Raw genomic sequence first — 9567 nt, forward strand, 5'->3', positions numbered from 1 at the left:
CACAACAGCTACAACAGAGGTAACTCAAAGGTGAGTGTCACAGCCTTGCCTCTCAAGACAGATATCTGTTAGATATCAGTTAAAGGAGGTATGTTCTACTGTCCCCTACCCTAGCCTTTATTTAGAGTTTGAATATTAAAAGGAAAAAAGAAATATAGTGGCATACTTTATCACATCTTCTTTAGGCCTAGAAGTCTTTGTAATAATTAATTTTATGAATTTGGGTCTGAATCTGCATGTATGCAGTGACACAAAAGTTTTTTTCATGTTAAGGCAAGGGGCATAAGGGTCATATAGCTCAAACTTTCCTAAGGTAAATTGGCACCAAACTCATAACATTTCTTTGTGTTAGGTGTTAAGAAATACCAAGAAGATAGGAAAAAAAGCTGGATGAGGATGGTGATGGCCAACCAAGGGCAGCTTCGTACCAGGGCCTGGAGAGTACAGAACACTTTCAGCTTACTGACATTACTGAAATGTTTGAAGAAAACAAGACAAGAAATCCACCCCATCTGGTTTGCAAGATTTTGATGAGCACATGGAACATCCTGCTGGTAGGAAAGTGAGGTTTACAGCCATATGCTCAGCCAGCCTCTGGTGTGACTGTTGCAGGTCTGTATGCTGAGAATTGATCCTGTGTATTTCTGTTTCTCATGAGGCTGTATGAAAGTCGTAGTGACCCAGCTGAGCTCCATCAATGAGGTCTCTTAAGGAAAAGAGATGGGAAGAAGAGGATAGCCTTATGTCATTGTTTATTGTTGAGCTTATTGGTGTGGGAAACGAGAGTTTGAGGTTTGGGGGTTTTTTGTTTGTTTCTTTGGGGTTTTTTTTTGTATCTAAAATTGTGATAAGATTGTGCCAAGACAATAAAAACTTGGAGTTGCAATATATTACGATATTTTTGTAGCTGTTGACAATTAAAATGGGATGAAGTTATTAAAATCTAGTAATTATGATTCTTAGCTATCTATCCATGAATATATATAACCATGTTTTAACCTGTCAATTATATTTTTTTATTAATTCAAACTACTAGTAAAAAGACAGTAATAAAATAAAAGGTTGTATAGGTATATTAAAATTTTTATTTGCTAGTGTTTAAAATAATATTTTTTAATAATTTCCTGAGTTTGTCAAGGATAGAGCTTGAATTATAAAGACATAATAATTGGTTGTCTATGTTGAACACACATAATCTTCAAATAAACTCCTTGTGCAGTATCACTCCAGGAACATATTCTTTCACAGCTATAACTAGGCCAAAGATACACTGAGCTTAAACAGATGGGATTGTGTTTGTAATGCATTATTAGGCAGAGCCCTTTCAAGGAGCCCAAGACATTTCAATGGAACTTGAGGACAAATTAGTCATGGTCAGCAAGGCTCTCGAGCACCAACACAAGACGTCTGATAAGTAGCTTAAGATTTAACAACTACCTCAGAGAATTCCTGAGCATTACACAGGGTACTTGTCTTCTGATCCATTGCATCTTAAAGAGAAGTGGAAGCAAAGCAAGCAAATCTCTCTGTTATTCATTATTTACCTATTGTCCTAACCCTTGATATTTTATAGAACAGTGAAGTCTCTTGACTCCTCTGACAAGGTGAATTACGTTGGAGATGAAGCATAGGAAAATTGCCATAGTCTTTGTACAAAGTCTGTTTTCAAAAGAAATATGCATAAACTTCCAGTTCCCATCTCTGGAGAGAGTTGTATCCTTTCCCTCTTGGTCTTGATTGAAAGGTCTTTTATGACAACATTTTCATGCCAACATTAGGTAAATTGAGAAACTACAATTTGTTTGCATTGTCAGGACACCTGAGCACAGTAACTCTTGGGAGTTTTATTTAGCTTCCCCTTTAATATGAACAGAGAAACCAACTTCTCCACTATATTTTATAAGAGGGGAATTCAGAGGAAATCAGATTTTAGACAACAAAGGTAAAAGCTCAGAATCCCTTTTTCTGACTTAATAGAATTTTCTCAGTTCCTGTAGCAAATAAACTTTGTTTGCTGTATCAGTAAGTATCTTACAGTAGAATGAAAGGCAGTTTATTTTAACTTTTATTAAAGACTAAACTCTAAATCCTGGTGCCCTCCATTCTGAACTTTGTCCTTATGACTAAGGGACAGGCTGTACTGCTACAGAAAGGTGACAAAGTAGCAAAAAAACTCCAGGAGAAACTAATGTTATGACATCAGGCTCAGTATCTGAAATGAAAATACTAAAAGGAAACAAGCAAAAAGAGCAAGATACAGATAAAAGAGAAGGAGAGTGGATTCTTGTCCTAAGGATATTTAGCTTACAAAACATGCACTGACACATGGAACATACTGGCCAGTTACAAAAAAGCACTAGCACCCAGTATGGAAGCTAGGCCAGATTTTTCTACCTCGTTGGATTCATCCTCATCACTAATTTTCTGTTTCATATTTATGTTTTTTTGAGGGGGGTGGTTCTGACATTGATTTTAAACAATGACATAAGGAATCAATGTGCATTACAGGGATTGTAGTTCTAATCTAGATGGACTGGACTATTTAGATTAAAACAATTTTTTGGGATAGTAAACTCTTAACTATATTTGAGAACAGATGGATGACTATTTGCATCAGATTCATGGATTCTTCTCAGAAAGGAGACTTTCAGCTGTTGTCAAAAGCATTTGCATGTGGCAGCATTCCTCCAAGAAGACAGAGGACTTTTATGTCCACCATAGGATTATAGGAAAAATCACAAACATGATAAAAAGTGAATGAGTATATATTCTCCAAAATGTGACTGTAATTTCAGAAATTCCTGCCATGTCTCATAAACCTTTAAGAAATACAACATTTATTTTATGTCCCATGGAATATCATCTAACATAATAATAAAACACATGCAGACAAACTCAGAACCCAACAGAACTCTAATTCACTATAGATTTTTTCAGTGTAATTATGTTTTATAGCATTAGCTCTGCATTCTTTGGGAAACAATTTTCTTGTAGGGATTTATTGGTTTGCTTTTTTGTTACAAACAAAAAAAAATTTGTTTTGGAAATGGAGCAGTATTTACTGTCTATCTGTTCCCTAATAGATAAAAAGGAACAGAATAGTGAAAGAGGTGGCATAGAGTAGAAGAAACTAGAAATTTATGTAAATCCCATCTTCTTGGAATGGCTGATCATGGGAATCATTAAAAATAAGATTATATTCTTATGGGAGTTATTTCAGGCACGATCTTTAGAAAAAAAAACAGTCTGGGAGCAGTTAATAAGGACTGTCTAAGGCCCTTCAGAAAGTCTGCAGCACTTGAAACTGTCAGACACTGCAGACAGAGCCTGTCCAACGTAATTCTCTCAGCTCAGTTTTGAACACTCTGACCTTAGCTGGGATGAACACTCCCAGAGTGCATAGAAGACTGTTAAGGGAAAGATCAAAGACAAATTTCTTCCTCCTGGTTGCTGTAACATCTATGACCACTTCTGGTGATGTGTCTCTCGCAATGGGCAGCCCCTTGTGAAGTCCTGTGCTTTCATGCTGACTTCTGTATAGACATCAACTTTGGGTTTATGTCTTCAATAGGGAATAGTCCCTTCATGAAGGACTACTGTGAAATGGTAATTTTTAACCCATAGACCTTATGAATTTTTCTTAATGTTTTCTATAACTTCTAACATTGAAAAAAAACAGTATTACATGAGGTAGGAAGTTATTCCAAAAAACAAGTGGTTATTTGCTTCTGTTTGAGGAAAACATATTCCAGGGGAAATATAATTCAAGAATTTTTCATTATCTTTAAAACACATAAGTGCTATATCATGAGAAGTTGAAAAAGGGCACTGTCTCCCTTGGCTACCCTAGAAAGTTTATACAATAATAGTGCTTGAGGCTCTCTTACTCAAGGCTATAGCTCTGTCACCCAGCTAAGGCTCAGCAAAGCAGAAAATACAGCAAAGGAAGCAGCAGTCCCATACCAGAGTCCTGCTACAGGACTAGAGGGCACAGTCATTGGGAACCCAGTATATCTCTTACTTCTGAACCTCCTTCTACTGCCACAGAAGATCCCTATCACAAGGGAAATCTCTGGGTTTCCCATTTCTCAGCTTCCTCATTCTGTTGCAGGTCTCCCTGCAGCATTTCCCAGTTTTCTATCCCTGCATATCAGCCTTCCACTCTCCCATGTCTCAGACACGTCTGCACTAAGCAAGTCTCACCTCCATCCTACTGCCTCTCACAGCAGAGCTGGTGCCCAATGTACTGGATCCCTTCTGGGCTGCTGGCTTTGTCCTGCTGAAACAGAGCAAAAACTCCAGTAACACTGCCCTGACATGCCTTGGTTCTCACAAATTCAGGTAACTTTTTTTCATCATCTCCATAGTGTCTTCTAAGTCTGTCCTTATCTTCACATTCTTATGCATTGCTTCCATGGTTATTTATTCCATGACTTATGCAGTGATTAAAATGACTCAGATTTAGAACACCCTAGTCACTCTAAGGCATGGACTGTGCTCACTCTTCCCCAATCAGCCCCAAATTCCCAGGGAGAACAGCTCTGTGATTGCTCCATAGATCAGCAGATCCATGGATTTTCAGTCACCCCATACCACCAGATAAAGCCCCTAATGAACTCCAGGGCATAGGTGGCTTCTGGCATGAACAGCTGGCATTGAACTCTTCATTAATTAAAACCAGCTTCCAAGTCAATGCCTAGAACAAGTTCAGGGATCAGGAAAATAATTAATTAGCTTTTTATCAAAAAAGAATACATCAAAAAAAGAGATTCAGATCTGTTTGGATTCAGACATGATATTTTTCTGTTGTTTTGGGCTTTACCTTTCAGGTGAATGAAAGAAGAAATCACTAGATTTACTTCTATGTCTGTTTGCATTGCACCAAGATGGGAATGAACAGCAATTCCAGCATTAAACTTTCCATTCCAGAAAATCTAAAGCTATGGAGGAGCAAACACCACAGACACGCTACATTCCTGCTCCAAAGGACAAAACACTTCATTCTCAGGCTTGGTAATTCAGAATGCAGTCTGTTATTGACAGATGAGCTTAAGGAGGGCAAAGGTTATAGCATGAAAGGAATTGGTTCTGATGTATATTTTAATATAATAATTGCTGGTTAAGCAAGAGAGTGCATCACTAGACTTGTAATCAGTCAGCAGTATTCACTCTCATTAATTGCTGCATGCAGCAGTAAAAGACAAGATTGTAATGTAAGTAAATCCCATCTCAAAAAGCAAATATTTCCACTATAGCCAGCAGTGCCCTGTTCCTCCATGGAAAACCATGCAGGTAGATAATTACAACCCAATCAATGCCTCAGAGAAACATTGAAAATAGTTTTCCTTTGCCCCTTAGAATTCAGCTGAATGCTTCAGGATGATAGTCCTGCACCAAGATGCAGGTTTATCTGCATTTTTGTCTTCACAAACTGTCAAGAGAAGTTACATTTAAATCTATTCCCCTTATCCATTCCTGCAAAGTCATCATAAGGCTTGTGTCGTGAATCTGCTCTCTTTAGAAACTCATTGTGTGATACAATTTTCTCTGCATTGTGAAGATGAGGGAGAAAGCAAGAGCCTGAAGTTTTAGTGAGTAATCTTACTCAGATATAGAAAAAAAAAATGGTGCCAAGAAAAAAATATCTTCCAAAAAAATTAGTTTGCATAATACAAAGAAGAAGAGGACAAAAAGATGGCTTAAGGAAAGATTTTGCAAAAGTTTTAAAAAATTCCTTTTTTAAAATTGACAAAAATTGATTAATCAGCCACAAGATGAAATCACCTGTCATTTTTATTTGTGATATAGCCTAATTTACCTAACAACCTGACCTAGTATACCAGGCTATTAATATACATGTTGTTGTGAATGATTGTGCTAAATTTCCTGCCCACAGACTTTTTTCCAACTCAGATGAATGGAGAATTTGAGAACAGAAGCCACTTATACAGAAATAGTAGCTGGATGACAGTAACTTTGTAACACTGGTAATAATTCAAGGTACATCATGTTCATGTTCCCCGTGTTACTCTGAACAATGAATGCATCAAGAAAATATAATCTCATCACTTGAGAGTTTATATCAGGTTTAAGGCTGGATTTAACCATCTCAGGTACATGATTTAGGTATGAGGTTATTAGAAGTAAGGATCTAAACTATGTATTTGACATCAAAATCAGCATAATAACAAAGGACTAATTTGCAACATTTTAACTATTTTCTAGAGGAAAAACACAGCTTGATCAAAAAATAAAAGTAACACTTTGGGTAAAAGAACTGATTTAGCCAAAATGTCTGTTTAGATAGAGAGAAAAGGGAATTAATCTAAACAGCCTCAAATTAATCACAGATTTGTTGTTCTATTTTTCTCCATTTCTCTGAGCTTATAAACAATATATTAAAAAGCATAAAACATTATTCAATTTCAAGGCATCTAAAAGAAAATATTTATCTTTCAAAAACTTTCTGTATATCCAGTTGAATTCAGTATTAATTCTGAGCAGTAGTAAAACATTCATTATCCTTCATAAAACTGGATTTTTCACTTACAGCAGAGTTTTCTGACAAGGTCCATTTGTGAGAGGTGTTAGCAAAATTCTCAAGTCCTTAAAGGTGTTCTCTGCTCTAGGGAATGGCATAATTTGAAATAACAAAATGGGGAGGGGCCCAATAAGAAGACATTGTTTTCACCTGCAAAGGATTAGGAAGAAACCAACAGGGTCCTAGAAACATCACTGATGATCCCCAAACAACTGCATTTGGAGAAAAATTCAGGTGAATATTCAGGGTTTTCAGACCTGTCCTCATTCCAAGTCTTTCTGACTGGAAGGTGCTGAGTCCTCTGGGTCACAGTCTTTTTTTTTTTGAAGTAACAATGCCATCATTAGATCTTTTGTAAAAACAAGCAACCCTTGAGGCTGAGTACAGAGTAAAAGCAGTGCTTGTGGTTTGTTTATTCTTTACTTCCAGGTGTCTTGCAGCAGAGCAGGTAGAATGGGAAATGCAGAGTAAGAAGCCTGAAGAGTCAGTACAGAATTTGATTTTTGCTTAAAGAGGGGAGGAAAAGAAGAGCACAGAAATGATGTCACAACTTCACCTTTCCTAGTATCAGTTCTTCAATTCCACTGGAACAAAAAACTTTAAGAATCAGGTGGCTGACACAAGTGATGTGTCTGGAAGCTCTTCCACATCTTCCATGTAGAGTGGAAAAGCCGGGACACTTCTGTAGGATATTGCTTTAGCATTACCTATGTCATGTACAGTAAAAGTGCACTCTTCAGTGTGTGTTTGCCTTTCCCTGGGAGCCTTAGATGAGCAATTTATAGAGCAAGGTAATAAACACTTTCCAAGTCACTGGCTGTTCAGTACAAAAGAGTAAAAACAACCTTGTTCAGATACTCTGAACATCTGAGTCTATTTGAATTAAATCAGAGAGATTTTCTGATTGAGATACAAGTGCTGAAAGGATAATTTGAATTAAGAGAAAATGTGGAAAAAATCAAATGTGCAAAGTCAAAATCCACTACAGTCAATGACTATATTTACCTCTGTGAAGAATTTTCTTCTTAAACTATTGATTTTTTGCCTTCTTCACCAAAATCAGTTCCCTTTTAAGTATAATTCAAAAGCTATGATCAAACATGAGAAAGACTGTTATCAATTACAATATAATTTGCATAGCTTTAGCCCCAGCTGAGGAGGGAAGATCTTTATATTAACAGCTGTAATAATTCAAAGATCTTGACTCAGGCAAAGCTTTAAAAAAATAAAGAAAGAGAGGATCAAGTCATTATGTTATAGCTGAAACTTGAAAGAGCATTACAGGACAGCAATTACCACAGCCATGCAAACTAATGAACTTACAAGTCTTGTGACTCTGACTCAGGATCTGTTCCGAAATTAAGCCATAGATGGATTGAATGATTGAAATGACACTTCTATATGGAACCACACCAGCTGCCTTCAGCCTTGGAGCTGAAGATGTTACACTTTCCAGCTCAGCCAGAGCAAAAGTCAGAGTATCATAAGTGATAATTCTCAATTAAGATGTATTAATATAAATTTGTTACAATTTCAATTACATTATGTGAAACAATGCATACTAAAGATGTATAAACTCTCTCTGTTTAGCTGCTGCAGAAATTTTAACAACTCTCAGCTGGCTGTTGTCCACTGCTTATAAGTAAATGGATGGTTACTTGGCCAAAATACAGCAACTTTTTCTCTTTCAAGCAAAAAGAAATTGAAGACAACAGCAGAACTAATTTCAGTCTAGCTCAGGACGTGATTAAGATTGCTAGTTTTGTTCTATTTTTAAAAAATATTCTTTAAAGTTGAGTAGCTAACCAAGAGGAAATTACCTGGATTATTTAACTTTTCTTTCAATTGTTATCACATCAAGTGCTCTCATAAGCAAAAATCTTTGTAGATATACTGATGAAGACCCTAGAAAGTCATTTAAGAATCTAGTCTAAAACATTTTTGATTTAGATTTGTTAACTGGTATTGTGATTCTATCTGTTAAATGTTCTGTGTTAGAAATGGCAAGTAGCTTGAGAACAGTTTTCAGGTCCTTTAGTTTCCTGGTTCTCTGGGCTTGCTTCCTTTGAATTTGGCTATAATTCCTGTTTTGTCTGAGTGACATGGCTCTGTTTCTGAGCATGGCTGCTCTCAGCAAATGCTCATAATTATGTGATACACAATGTCTTTCATTATTACTGAGAACACCCATTCTCACCCAAAGCAGAAAACATTGTGGCAGATTTTATTCTTCTTGAGGAAGGCACTAATGCTAACTTACTTGTAGAATTTCTTGGAGTGTTTTTTTTTTAAAAAAAAATATTGTTCATTATTGGTATTTTCAATATGCAATATGTTTCTGAGTAAGATTTTTAGTCCTGTGAGAGTTCTGGTGCCTTTGAAGACTTATGGGAAGACTTGAATGATGTTTGATTGGAACTGTAGGGCAATTGGGAGGTGCTTATTGTTTCTAGAAAAAATAGAAAAACAATATTTCCTGAATCAAAGAATTTATTATTACAGTAACTTCAGACTCATCAGTTCATAGCAAAAAAAATCCAATTCTTATCGGTGTTTTAAGGATCATAATTGCTCACTTAAGCACATTCAACAACTCCAGTGGATAGTTAGGATACAACATAGTGTTGTCATCACCATATATTGTACCATGAGGGGAAGTTGGTCCTTATGAGGTAGCACAAAAACGAGGACATTTCATGGTTTTGTCTTACTGCACATGGAGATGAGTACAGCAGTTCAAAATTCCCTTTCTAGTGTTAAGTTTAATTTATAAAGTCTTGGCTGAATATTCTTGTTTTCAAGAAAAAAAAAGAGCAGGGGAAAAGGACACGAGGAAGAGAGCAAGAACAGTGATAGAAAGGACTACCACCATAAATTGACTTAAATATGTTTCCAAGGGAAGCCGATTATTTCTGACTGATCTGACTTTTCAAAAAGGCCTCCTGTCCTTCTTTAAGGCCCTAATGTGATGAAAAGCTTACCAACTTATAAGTTGTCTTAGCAACCATTTGCACTTTATTTCTAGA

General features: G+C 36.4%; 1 long non-coding RNA gene across 1 annotated transcript in view; it reads right to left on the reverse strand.

The window, feature by feature from the left end:
* LOC148183800 (uncharacterized) overlaps positions 1-6597 on the reverse strand; it is a 42669-nt gene extending 36072 nt beyond the window's left edge. The window contains exon 1 of the long non-coding RNA XR_015773237.1: positions 6551-6597. This is a non-coding gene — a long non-coding RNA (uncharacterized LOC148183800). The remainder of the gene's footprint in view (positions 1-6550) is intronic.
* Positions 6598-9567: the final 2970 nt, after the last annotated feature.

Source organism: Pseudopodoces humilis, chromosome 9, assembly GCF_049639895.1.
Source record: "Pseudopodoces humilis isolate 2021_Gansu_Grassland_sample_001 chromosome 9, ASM4963989v1, whole genome shotgun sequence".
In the NCBI taxonomy this organism is placed as follows: Eukaryota; Metazoa; Chordata; class Aves; order Passeriformes; family Paridae; genus Pseudopodoces; species Pseudopodoces humilis.